General features: G+C 41.8%; 1 long non-coding RNA gene across 1 annotated transcript; it reads left to right on the top strand.

Annotated features, from left to right (window-relative positions):
- The first annotated feature begins 1,788 nt into the window (after positions 1–1,788).
- LOC134471672 (uncharacterized) lies at positions 1,789–9,234 on the top strand. The gene is made up of 3 exons (XR_010041248.1): positions 1,789–3,099; positions 5,779–6,320; positions 7,806–9,234. It is a non-coding gene; the product is annotated as an uncharacterized LOC134471672 (long non-coding RNA).
- The last annotated feature ends 3,764 nt before the right edge of the window (positions 9,235–12,998 follow it).

The following is a 12,998-nucleotide window of genomic DNA, read 5'->3' on the forward strand; positions in this document are numbered from 1 at the left end:
TATGTTTAATTTCAGCTAACCTTTACGTACTAATTATAAACCCTCTGAGGACAAAAATTCAGTAATGCAAAATAGGTATGATACTATTGGAAGGTATATTTTAAGAAGGAAAAATCAGGTTAATCATGAAAGACTTTAGCAAGTAAGAAAGCTGGAATGATAATGTTTAGCAATTCTAAGTTATCTTGCTTATGAAACTGTCATGTGCAACCAACACACAAGAAAGATTTGGCAATACTCAAATTTAATTAAGCTCCGAATCTTTTTAAGTATCTCCCAGAACACCCAGCTGTGATCTAATGACAACATAGCTAGCGAATGGTTTATTAAAATTCAGCCACTCATTTCAATACATGAGTGAGGAAATTACTCTAAAGTCATTTAACAAAATTTCTCATTTTTTGCATCCATTTTGGCTCAAGGGAAAACAATGAAATGTAACATATAGAAAGAATGAGTTGAAAACTTTTAAATAAGAGATTTTTTTATGCAAGGTTCATATAGCCAGATAAAATAAAGAAAATCTACATTGCATTCATTAGCTCAGAGGGAGTTTAAAGACCTTGCTGAAATCATAGTGTGATCTGTGCTTTCATTCCCTAGGTTACACTGTAATACAGCCCGGCTCTCTACTTTGTCTGTGCCTACACCTAGTCTGAAAGCTTTTTGCACAGCAAAGCCCTCTGGGGCACCCTGCTCCTGGGTCCTCCTCATGCCCTCAGTGAGCAGGGTCTCTTCTTTGGGTCTTGTAGCAGTCTGGACAGCCTGGGGCTCTGTCTCCAAGGGAAGTCTGCAGTGGACCAAATCCATCTTGCCGTGGGGTAAGTCTGGAAACCTTGGTGGGCTGGGCGGGTCCAAAATGAAAAGAGGATGTTTTCTTTTTCCACTGTTTAAATCTCCTGTGAGTAATTCCCCACAGCTGTCCATAAACACCCCCTTTCTGAGTGGGGGGAAAGAGGTCTCAGAACAGAACAGCTCTCTCTGTTTATCAAATGAAAACAAATCATGGCCCTAGCTCCAGACTTCAGCCGGAGAGGGGCCCTCGAGTCTGTGCTGCTCAGAGGGCCTTAACTGAGTCCTGGGGTTTCAGGGTAGGACAAAATTATTTTCAGTTTTCCTTTAAACAAGAAAAAGAATGAGAAGAAACAAGTTTTAAATTGCTTCCTGTAAACAAACTGGGATCCTTTTGTAGGTATTATGAGATTATCCAATAATTAAATATCTATAATTGTAACTCAACAGTGTTTAGCTGCATTGGCTGCCTAATCAGTAAGGTTATTTACACAGCAAACTAAGCATGTTATTGGTAAAATAAATGTTACTGGGAAACAGCTCTGGAGAATATGTTTCCATCCACATAGAGGTGATAGCTCTTTCCAAAGATGCTAAGAAATTCAGAGCCTGACAGTGAGGGCATACAAAAGGACCCCTGTGGGGTGGCTGGAAACAGTCAGGCTTGTTTTGCAAATAAGCCCCAGGTGTCAGCAAGTTTAAATAGAATGTGTTAGCTTATAGACCCATTTATTCAGTTCAGTGTAGCAGAGATTGCTAGGACCAAGGCTAAATGACTTCTCAAGGTTATGAATTAGCAGCGGACATCTCTACATTAATCTTTGTAATTAGAACAATTGCCTTAATTTGTGGGACTTCTGCACAGTTGGAGATATTCATGGGACCCTGTGTTAACTCTGAATAATCACAGTGTAGCATACTTTAGTCTCAAAAAAGTGGTGTGTGTGTGTGAGAGAGAGAGAGGTGGGGGGGGAGGGAGAGAACGAGGGAGGGAAAGAGAGAATTCATGAATGACAACACTAATGCCGCATATTTAAACTTATGTAGATTTTGGAAAATTCTCCCTCAAATGTTCCTAGTTTCTGGAAAAGTATTTGTTGAACGAAAGAGAAGAAAGAACAAATGAAATTTATATGCCTTCTTTTCACTTTCAACAGTTTTCTTCAACCTTAAAACAATTGCTCTGAAGGCACTGAAATAAGATATCTTCATTTTTCTATATCAGTGTTCCCCAGCTTACCTGATCACAAGAATTACTGCCAGTACTTCTTAAAAATAACACATATCTCTTTGGCTTCAGCTTAGCATAATGAATAGCAACAGACTTTCGTAAGCTGGGCACTCCTGGTAGAAACACACCTGAAATCATCCTTGTAATGATTTCTGGCTAACGAAGTATACGAGACTGACTTGTGTTACCTTGACTAAACTCCAAACCTTCCATGGAGTCAACGGAATAAATCAGATCCATTACATTACAATCTGAGCCTCTCTTTTGGGGGGCACGGAATTTATTTCCCATTGTCTTCTGGCAGCATCATTAATTTCTAATAGAAAGGCCAGGAACCTACATTTTCCCACCTTTAATTGGCATTCATTAAGCACCAGCTATGGCTGCGCATGGAATGGGATAGAACATGGATGACATGTGACCGCTAGACAATGACAATTTCACAGCAGATACGCAGGCTGAACGTCGTTACTTTTATGTCTTCTATAAGCTCCTATGTAGTGAAATTCATTTAATAATTTTCACGACATACCTATTCAATAAATGAGTAAATCAATACATGAGAAGTGAATTCAGACTGTAACAGAGAAGTAATAATCCAAGGAGCTTCCCATCTTGGTAGTTTTTTCTGGATGTAAAAATTATTGTGAACCGTAGTAACAGGCATGGATCGAAAAGCACCTTCTAGGTTACAGTTAACAGTCTTCACCGTCTTGTCTTTTCTTCGTGGGAAACCGCTGAGACAGTGCAGCCCTCTTGTCTTGACAAACGGGACCATGAAAAGCTTAATTAAATGTGACGGGGTCCTCTTAAAAGTGAGCTGGCACTCTCACTAATGCCAAGTTGACCCTGCAATGCAAGATGCAACAGTCTGGAGACCTGGATTTGGAAGGGGCAACTTTGCACACAGACTTCACCACTCGCAGCTCCACAGTCACCACTTTCAGCTCTGGATCACGCCGATTGCTTTCTCACTTACAGAGTGTATGTGAGACAGTAACGGGCGTAGCAGAGGACAGCTGGAGACACCGAGTGAGCTGTTAGAAGGTCGTTGGATTTTTATACGCGAGTTCTGGGTAAGATCCAAAGCAGGACGCCTGCTCGGCTAAACGCAGCGTCTGAGTAATATACAGACACACCCCGAACTCTGATGCAGGGCCGGCTGTTGCTTTTATCACATGGGCCAAGTCCGCTGGCTGTGCTGCCACCCAGCTTTGCCATTTTAAGTGAGCTGGCGAGCACTGCAGTCTGCTTCTGCCTCCATGGCCCCACCAAGCAAATCTCTGCTGTGTAGGATACTTGAAAGGCTTGGCTGGGGCATCAGATGAAAGACAGGGAGCCTTTAAAGTGATGGGTGATTTTTTTCTGGTATATAGATCAAGAACTGTGAGTTGGAATTTCTTGTAATATTTATTGCAAATAAATACTTGATGAAAACATATTGAGCACTTATTACCTGCCAGCCACTGCTCCACTCATAGGGCTTGGGATCTCTCTTTTTCCTTCCTTCCTTCCTTGTTTCTTTCTTTTTTTTCTTTCTTTCTTTCTCTCTCTCTTTCTTTCTTTCTTTTTCTTTCTTTTCTTTCTGTCTCTGTCTCTGTCTCTCTCTGTCTCTCTCTGTCTCTCTCTGTCTCTCTCTCTCTGTCTCTCTGTCTCTCTGTCTCTCTCTCTCTCTCTCTCCCTCTCACTTCTTTTTTTCCTAGTCTCATCTTTATTTTTCCTACCCTGAAAGTAAAGGGGAGGGAACTTTCTCCGCTCAGGGGCCTCAGAGGCCATAACTTGGCACGTTAAGATACACAAAGGAAGAGGGGCCCTCATCAGCCACCAAAAGCCGTGGTTAACCCTGGAAATTCAGAGATCACGGCGGCCAGACCTCGGCTGTGCAGTTCGCACGGGTTAGAAGTTCATGCTGTCTTAATTGATCCCAGACCCATGAGGATGCCCTCGCTGGTAGCAGGCTGCCCCATCTGCATCCATCCTGTTAGAGACCGAGCTTCATCTTTCCCTTAGGCACCTCCAAGAAACCGTTCACCCCAGTGGCTCCTACGCTTCCTGGAGATATTTCCCCTCATTCATCAAGTGGCAGATCGAACACATCCATGTGGGGTCAGGATGTTTGCTTTAAAAGGGTACAGACTCGGGGGCTGTGTGTTAGAACAGGCAGAAGACTACCTGGAGAAAGTGTGATTAAAACAGATGAAGGGGTCTAAAGCAAGTTCTCTGCCTCAGAAGATTTATGATAAGAACACAGCTAGACAAGACCTTAAGTGGCATGTTTTCCCCAATTAAATTCCTTGAGATAATTGGTGGTACACAGTTAGAAGAAGTCATACAGAGAGACACAATGTAGCTTTTGTGCGCCAGACCTCTGGTGGTAACTAACATCTTATAAAACCATAGCAACACTACAAGCAGGACATTGTAGCTGATGAAGCCCACCAGTTTTAGCTGGGTGTAGATCTTGCCCTCTCTGACAAGGGCAGACAATGAGTGCGTGCCTTTATCCTGTGCAGTTTGACATCCTGTGTAGTAGGGTCCTGGGTCTGTGACTACAGTGGAGATGAGCAGTGATGCCAGTGGCCCATTCCCTCAGCACTCCTGCAGGAGCCAGGGCTGAACACGTCTGGCTCCCAGGGTCCCTTGCCAGCCTCTTCCTTCATCTCAGCCCTAGCTCTGGCCACCCCCGCCCTATTCTGTTTCCTTCATGATTCTGTCATCTAAAAGATGCTGTATAGATTCATTAGTACGGTAATTTCAATTTACAAGGAAGGTTAGAAAGTGTCAGGTAGTATTAGCATTATTTGTATTATTTTATCAACAACAATAACAACAATTATGTTAATTTTACAAAAACTATCTTTAGACAACTATACCTTTTGTATGCAGTGGATTTTTTGGGTTTTTGATGGGCTCATAAAAGGGAAATGGTATTAAACAGTAGCTGGGGAAAAATTGTGTTTACTGACAAATTACCCTATGGGAAAAGATTTTGTTTTGACAATCACTGCCAGAGAGGAGACTGGAAGCAAATCTGCTCACACGTTCTGGAAGTTTTATTATTAGTCTTATGGAGTCTACTCACTTTCCCCAAAGACAGATACAGTTATTCAAAGTGTTATAATTTGACTCTGATCAAAATTGATTTTTTAAAAAGATTAAATCTAGCAAATCTGTTTACAATAAATCTGAGTCATGTGTTCTTAAAGAAAATATTGAAAAGATTGCTCACATAATTTAGGCAAATTAAATCATCATCATGCAAACAATAACAATTTTATATATGCACACACATATATATGATATCTTACTTATGGCATATGATTAAGTATGCTACACGAAATAACTTAATTCTTATAACAAATTTACATGACAAAATCTTTCTGTCCCATTTTACTGAAAATATTGATGCTTCGAAAGATTAAATTACTCTCAAAATCCCACACTTACGAAATGTTTACTTGGTATTCAGATTAAGTTTATTCAGCTACAAAGGCCATTCTGTTTTGGATGGTAAATATTTCATTTTACTTTGCCTTTGCTTTTATTCCTATTACCATTTAAATTAACATGAAATTTATAGGAACTGTATGAAAAATACCAATTTACCTTTCCTTAGATTCATCCACTGTTAAGATTTACTTCATTACATTTTTGTTGAAGACAATCAGTGGTAATAGTCTTTATAAACGTGTTTTGCCAATTCATTTTGAGAGACTGCATTTGCATGTGGCTTAATCTCCTTTGTGCTAGAGCAGTGTGCATCAGAAATCAAGATCTTCAGCCACAGAAGGTTGCCACGCAGCGCCCAAAGCAGGAGTTCAACATCAGAGCTAAGTTAGAGACATCCAGATGCGGGAAGCTGTTCTGACCACCGTGGAGCTAACACTGCACTTCCCCTCTCACCATGGTAACCGTCCCCCTAGGTACAGGTACAGGTAAAAATTTCTTTAGTTGAGACTTTTCTGCTTTGCTATGTGAATAGGTTTATTTTCCCTTAAGCATGTGAGAAGCAAGATTTCTTGTAGCTTATAGAGACTTTAGAAATCACATCTCAATTTGTCAGGCTTCATATACTAATAGATACCAGCTGGGAGAAATACCGGGGTCTCTCGTACGTTCTGCTGTTGGGATAGGAGGACCTGGGTTTGAACAACAATCTTCATTGCCAAGTTCTGACGTCGTCATTTGTAAAACGGACACCTTGAAGGATCCCGGATGTTTCTACATGAATGAGACGTGAGTGGTATCAGTCCGCACCCAGCTGGCACAAGAAGGTGCTCAGGAAGTGTATTCAGAGGTAAGCAAGGTGAAACGGCAGAATCTGTTGTAAAGCCTGTTTGGCGCTGCTCATCCTACTTTGTTTTCTTCATGGATTCTCTTTCTCTTCTTACTAAAAGTTAAGCTTACCACTGCTATGTGGTTTCTGCACCCCTTTCTGGGATCTTACAGGACTGGGTGGGTGCAGCATCACAGGAAAGCCATAAAGTCCAGCAGCAGGGCTCCCCTTCCTTTCTGTTGGATCACCGATCACGCTAAATGATGGCATCCCAGTGTGTGGGCAGAACCATGTCCTTCGGTTGGCCACACGCTGACTTTCTCCCTCTGGTTTTGCTATGGTCAATTGTGAGCCCTCTTTCCTGCTGTGAGAGCAGTCCTGCTCAGCGTGCCACTGTGAATTGTGAACTCGGAGCCTGCTCACTGTAGCTCACTCTCCACAGTGATCCTCAGCTTCCTATTTCCTATGAAATAGGGATTGGAAAAGCTGTTTGCCTTTGTTTCCACTTGTTCTTTCATTTCTTTAAGACTGTTCTAAAGCTCTGTTTCAATCATTGTGCAAGGCATTTCATAGGCTGATGGTTAATTTTGTGTCAATCTGATTGGACCATGGCTGTCCAGATAGTCAATGAAACATTTTCCTAGGGCTGTCTGTGAGTGCTCTGGGATGAACGTTCCCACTGGTAGACTGAGAAGAGACAGGCCTTGTCTAACTGGTTCACAGTGTAAATGGAGCAAAAGGCTGTCCTTTCCCCAGTAAGAGAGAACTACTCCTTCCTGCTGCCTCTGAACTGGACATCAGTTGTTTATGCCTTTGGCCTTAACCTGAGTCACTGGCTCTCTTTGGGCGCAGTACTGCTGACCTCTCAACAGGAGCCACACCACTGGTCTGAGTATCCATCTGGCTGACCCATCCTGAAGATCTTGGGAACAGGCACCCTTCCTAATCACACGAGCCAATTCCTCGCAACAAACCCTTCTACTTATTATTTCTGTTCCTCTAGAAAACGCAGACAAATGCAGACATTTTGACCTCATTTAGCTTTCACAATAACAACCTGAGCCTTTTCTCTTGTACCTCTTCCATGATTTTGTGACACCCACCTGTATTATACATCTAATAAGCATCCTCTACTCATGCTTGCAGTTGTCTGGTTTCTGTGTGAAAGGGTTTTGGCCCACACAGGACTCTGTAGCCAGAAAAGCCTCAACTGGAACCAGGAAGCTCCTATTTCCCCCGCCCCTAGGGATTTACCTGTGACTCTATCTTCCCCTATGCTTAGGAATCTACCCCTGGCACCAAACGTGTGCCAATGAGATACCTGTGCATCTCTAATGGCCCTAGGGAACTACCCTAAGCTTAGACTACTTATATGCCCCCCCCCCCACGCCACGTGTCCGCCAGAGAGAAAGCCAGACTCCAGCGATCGGGGGTGTCGGTTCTCTCTCTCCGTGTTCTCAGAATAAAGTCCTCTTTTGTTTTATACTTCTCATCTTTTGGAAATAGTCCTATCACCGTGTGTGCATGCTTTGCATAAAAGAAGACAAGTACACAGCCAGTACGGGCATCTTCAACTCCGTGGTACCGAGTCAAGATTACCCAGTGCTTCACACACCACTGCAGCGGGCACAGAGACACTGAGGACAGCCTGGCACTCTTTCGATGTGCCATGCTCTGTGCAGGCTCAGAAGCATGAAGTCAGCCCTGAGCTCTTTCTTCTGATTACTGAATTCTCCAGTGTGCTTTTCACTTCAGCAAACCAGGCTGCAGTGACCACAAGGGCATAGTTCTTAAAACATTCATAACAATTTCAAATTGTTTAAAAATATGTAGTTTACATTGTATACATGTCTAGAATCCCAGATACGCAGTCCATTTTAAACTTCAACCTTCTTTTTTTTTTAACTTGGAAAACTACTAATTGTCTTTTAAAAAATTATCAAATTAAACCACATGCTTAGACTAAGTCTAGAATTTGCTCATTTTATCGTACTTGTTAGGTAACGAATGGCAGAAATTGCAGTTGTCTCTCTGTCCCTGGCTGTATTGTTAATTGTGAGCATAGATTTTATTTGCCATGGTTTGGCAGTGTTTGCCACAATGCTGAGTAGCTAGTAGATGCAGAAGTGAGTAAGGCCCTGTTGTTTTTTTTTTTTTTTTTAATTCAACAAACCTTTGTGGAGCATAAATATTGTATAGAGTATCTGTAGTTTTCAGTAACAAGAAAAGAGACAGATAGCTCAAAATTTAGACACAGGTATGCCTGAACATAGACACACATAAAACATATACATTGCAACACTGCTAAGCAATGCAGAGACATAGAATATTTTACTGAACTTTCCTGAATAGCAGGGGTTGTTTTAGAGAAGTTATTTGCTGAACAGCATATATTAGATTAGAACATTTGGCTAAGAATAAATATAGTTGAGTTTGTTTCAAGATAGAGTTCAACATAACTTATATTTCAAGTAAAATTCACCAAGAACCAGTGAATTACTAGATTTACTGATTGCCATTGTCTTTTACATGTTCTATGTGTCTCCTTCGAGGGTAACCATAGTCTAAGCTCCCTTAGAAATATTTGTTAAATATTCTGGTTATTAAAAATAAATTTGAGTACATGACCAAGGGTCTAAGCACGGGACCTTAGTCTCCTAGCGTGTGATGATACTAAAACAGGACAAACAACATGAGACCGTATCGTGAAACCTGTCTGATTTGAAGTCTAAGTGCTTGGAGGAAGACCTTTTATTGCACTAAAGCCGAAAAGACAAACGCAGTGACTTGTGGAAAAGAACTCCAGCTCAGAGATGATTGGGGTGAGAGAAAGTTGTCATTTCCAAAAAATGGAAAAAAAAAGGAAAGGGAAGAAAAACAAGGACAGCTTGCCAGGGAGATGAAAATTAAAAGCAGGCAAAAGTTTTTTAAAAAGTAGATACTGAAATTTTAGGAAAAGAGAGAAAAGTGTAATAAATCACCAGGTTAGCTTTTTTCTGGGAGCAGAAAAAGAACCATTTTAAGGTTTCATGAACTGCTTTGGGAAAGTGAGAGACTCTCCTAACCCTCGCTGGGATCAAAGATCTTTCAAAGACTCAGCTAAGAACAACAGAATGTAGTGGGTATATAAGGGATGAAACCACTTCGTGGCACAAATAACTATATTGCATTTAAAGTTGCACATGCATTACTGTTTTCTGTTTAAATAAATATGTGTTTATCTGAGGGAATAAAGAATCTGCTCAATATAGGATCCATTACATTTGAACATACTTAAGGAACACACTTAGGAGTCTCATCTGATCTTTCTTCATCCACTGTCATCTAGCAATGTCCAGGAAATGTACTTGGTAAATCAGTCAGTAACAACTTAAAATGTTCCAACACATTTTTCCAGTTTATTTGTTTATCCCACATTCATTTTATAGCATTTATATACCTACTGCTTGGCCTCTGAGTTACCAAGGTACATAAGACAAGATCCCTGTGTGAGGAGATTCGGGGTGAGGGAAGGAGATTTACAGACAGCTACAATAAAACATTAGTGGCTATAAAAACTAGAGGGGAAGGAAATTAGTTATATCATCAGTATAAAAGATCAGATGTAGGAGATTCCATTTGCGTTGTCTTGAAGTGTTACATTTTACAGATCAAATTAGGAATTCATTACTAACCTATAACTCTATCCAGAATCCTATCTAACTATACATGAAAGTAAAATCCACCACATTATTGATTATTATTTCAGCACGACTTGAAATAGGTATTGCATTTCTCCAGCCACAGTTATGACTTCTCACCTCTCAAACCATGTCTCACCAATGTGATTTTCTCCACCTGCTGGACAGCACTGCTCAGTCTCTGGTGAGGCGGCTGGGATGGAGGTGGATGCCTTGTTTGTGAGTCCCATGTCACTTCCTTCAAGGATGCTGTCTGCTCTCTTCTTTTTTATCTTGTGGGCTGAAACTGAAATCCAAGAGTGAGCCAACTTGAGCTGGGTTCTGCAAATGACCCGTGGAGCGGAACGGTTTGCTCCATGTGGCTCCCACACTTCTGCACCGTTATATGCGAGAATAAGAAGTAAATTTCCATCTTACATAAACCACTGTGTTTTAGACTTGTTTACTAGGGCAAAGTAGCCCACACCTTACTTAATACAGTCATTACTTTCCTCACTTGTTGGGAGTTTACATTGAATTTAAAAAACGAAATCATACAGTTAAGATCCAGAAAATATTCTACCTAAGATTGATTTCTAACGCATTTCTAAAGGAACATTCCATTAGCCCACTTCCTTGTGATGTAAAATAAGATCATGAGTTTTGAGATTATCAGCTAGACAGAACTAAATTCAAATGCCAGTGTTATGGAAGTCAGGTCAGGTGCTGGAAATCGTTTCTTTTGAGTCTTCAGAAACCCCGATGTAGCAGCCACTATTCTCTTTCACGGTGGAGTAACGAGGTGCAGAGGAGCTCCCGAAGGCACATCCACACCACTTTGTGGTGGGGAAAGGACAGCATTTAATTCTGGGTCACCGGGCTTAGGAAGCTCTGTATCCTGCTTCTGTATCCTCCTCTGTATCCTTGTCACATAGTGCTCGAAGCTCTGCTCCATCTGCTTGTCTGTAAACCATCGATAAAATTTACTACTGAGGTTATTGTGCATATTGCTAATCTATGTGTCTGATGCCCTTTCAGATCCGGGTACACAATGTATCTGTGCACATTTATGTACACAGTAAATATAAATGCCTTTCTACTTTCTTCAGGCGTCTGGGTGCTCTCAGGCTGAAGGAGCAATAACCTTTTGAAGTGTGTATGGCTTTATATTCTGTAAAATGTCTGGCAAGAATAAGGAGTTCAGTAAATATTGGGATATATCAGCAGAAGAAGGAAAGCAAATTTATAATCTTGGAAGTTTTCATTTTAGATTTTTAAAAATGTGAATCACTAAGGTTAGTAGCATTGAGACTTACAACATTATGGGAAACAGCAACGCACGCATATACTTTTTCTCCTTAGCTCTATGAGGTTTTACTCATTTACCCTTAGCTCTATTGGTTTTACTATTATCCCCATTTTAGAAATATGTTGCCACTGATTTCCAGATAGTAAATAACACACAATCACGGAGATGCTGAGCTGCATGACACCTACACAAACTGAAATTTATGCTTGTCTAGATCTCATTTCTTAATCTCCTTTCCCCAAATGCCAGCCCCTGAGAAGTGAAATGCTAACCTTTATGGGGAGCACCATGCCTCAGAAGCCCTGCTCTGCCCTGCTCAGGACCGGAGGGGTGGTTCACAGACTCCAGGCCTCTCCCAGATTGACCTCAGTGTCATCCCAGCAGCCAGGTGGGCTGGAGCCCGCTTCTTCTCTCCAGGGAGAGCTCCTGGGTGGCCGAGCGAGGCCTGTGGGCTCGCACAGCTGCCTCATGTGTCGCAGTCCAAGCAGCTGGGCACGTGAGCCGCTCCAGCAGGCTGCAGTCAGATTGTGTAAACGGCTGTACACTCCTGGCAGCTTTGAGACTGGCTGGGTCCCCTCAGGAAATGAAGTGAGAGCCACAAGTGAGCTCGACAAGAGCTGCTCCGGGGCAGGAACCTCACTGAATTTCTCAGGCAGTGTTTTCAAAGGCACACACTGAGTCTCCTTCCACAGATGTGTACATGCTGACTTGATATACTGCACCTGGTAAGAGTCTCACGGTGAATGGGGGAGTGAGTGAGTGGTCGGATGAGGGGCATGTAATTCTGTTTCCAGGGCTGACAATGAAGGATAAGATTTCCTTGGAGGTCCTTTGGCACGTTCCATGGAACTGTGGCTTCCAGATGCCCTTCTCTTCCATAGACCATGCTATCAGCACATTCAACTCTTACGCCTTACCCTTCTTTAAAACAGTGGGCTATTTTAGATCTTATTTTAATGGAAGGATTGTTTGATCAAAGTGAAACCCAATTTGGATGTGGTATAGGAATTCACCTTCTCAGAAAACACTGTTAAACCTTAATGGTAGTCTTGTAGATGATACTTTTCATTCTTTTTTTATTAATGCATGATACATAGTAACTCCTTGGCTCACAAACATTTCTCTTTGTGAACAACTAGGCTAGCAAACAAAAGCATTTGGCAGAATCTTTGCAAATGCACCTGGTGATGGGCACAACTGCGGCCATCTTTCTGACACAAACAGAAATGCAGCCATCTTCACCAAAACTGCAGAACAAATTAAATCCACAAACCAAGGTACTTCTGTATGTACATCCTTCTGGGGCTCATTATGCTGCCTTGATACATGCACACAAATGTACACAGCACATGATTATCAAATTAGTGTGATAAGCACTTCAAGCTTGTCAAACATAAACTACCTATGTGTTAGGAACTTGGGAGTTCTGCTAGTTATTTTGAAATATATCACATGTCCAGCAGTGACAGTTTATGCTATAGAAAACCATCCGTAGCTGCTCCTGCCCATGCTTTCTATACCCCCACTCTTCCCAGTCTCTGGAGTCCACGATTACTCTCCACTTTCCTTCATTAGGTCGATTTGTTGGATCCCATCAATGAGTGGGAAAGTGGGTGCCTGTCTTTCTGTGGTATGCACAGGTCTCCTCGCTATTAATGGGGGTACCAAGATCAGCCTATAGAAGCACTCTGGGAAAAGTGGATCCTTGTGCCACCTTGTGCATTTCATCTC

The sequence above is a fragment of the Cavia porcellus genome, unplaced genomic scaffold (assembly GCF_034190915.1).
Source record: "Cavia porcellus strain 051 isolate PalLab524CR breed Dunkin Hartley unplaced genomic scaffold, mCavPor4.1 scaffold_19, whole genome shotgun sequence".
Lineage (NCBI taxonomy): Eukaryota > Metazoa > Chordata > Mammalia > Rodentia > Caviidae > Cavia > Cavia porcellus.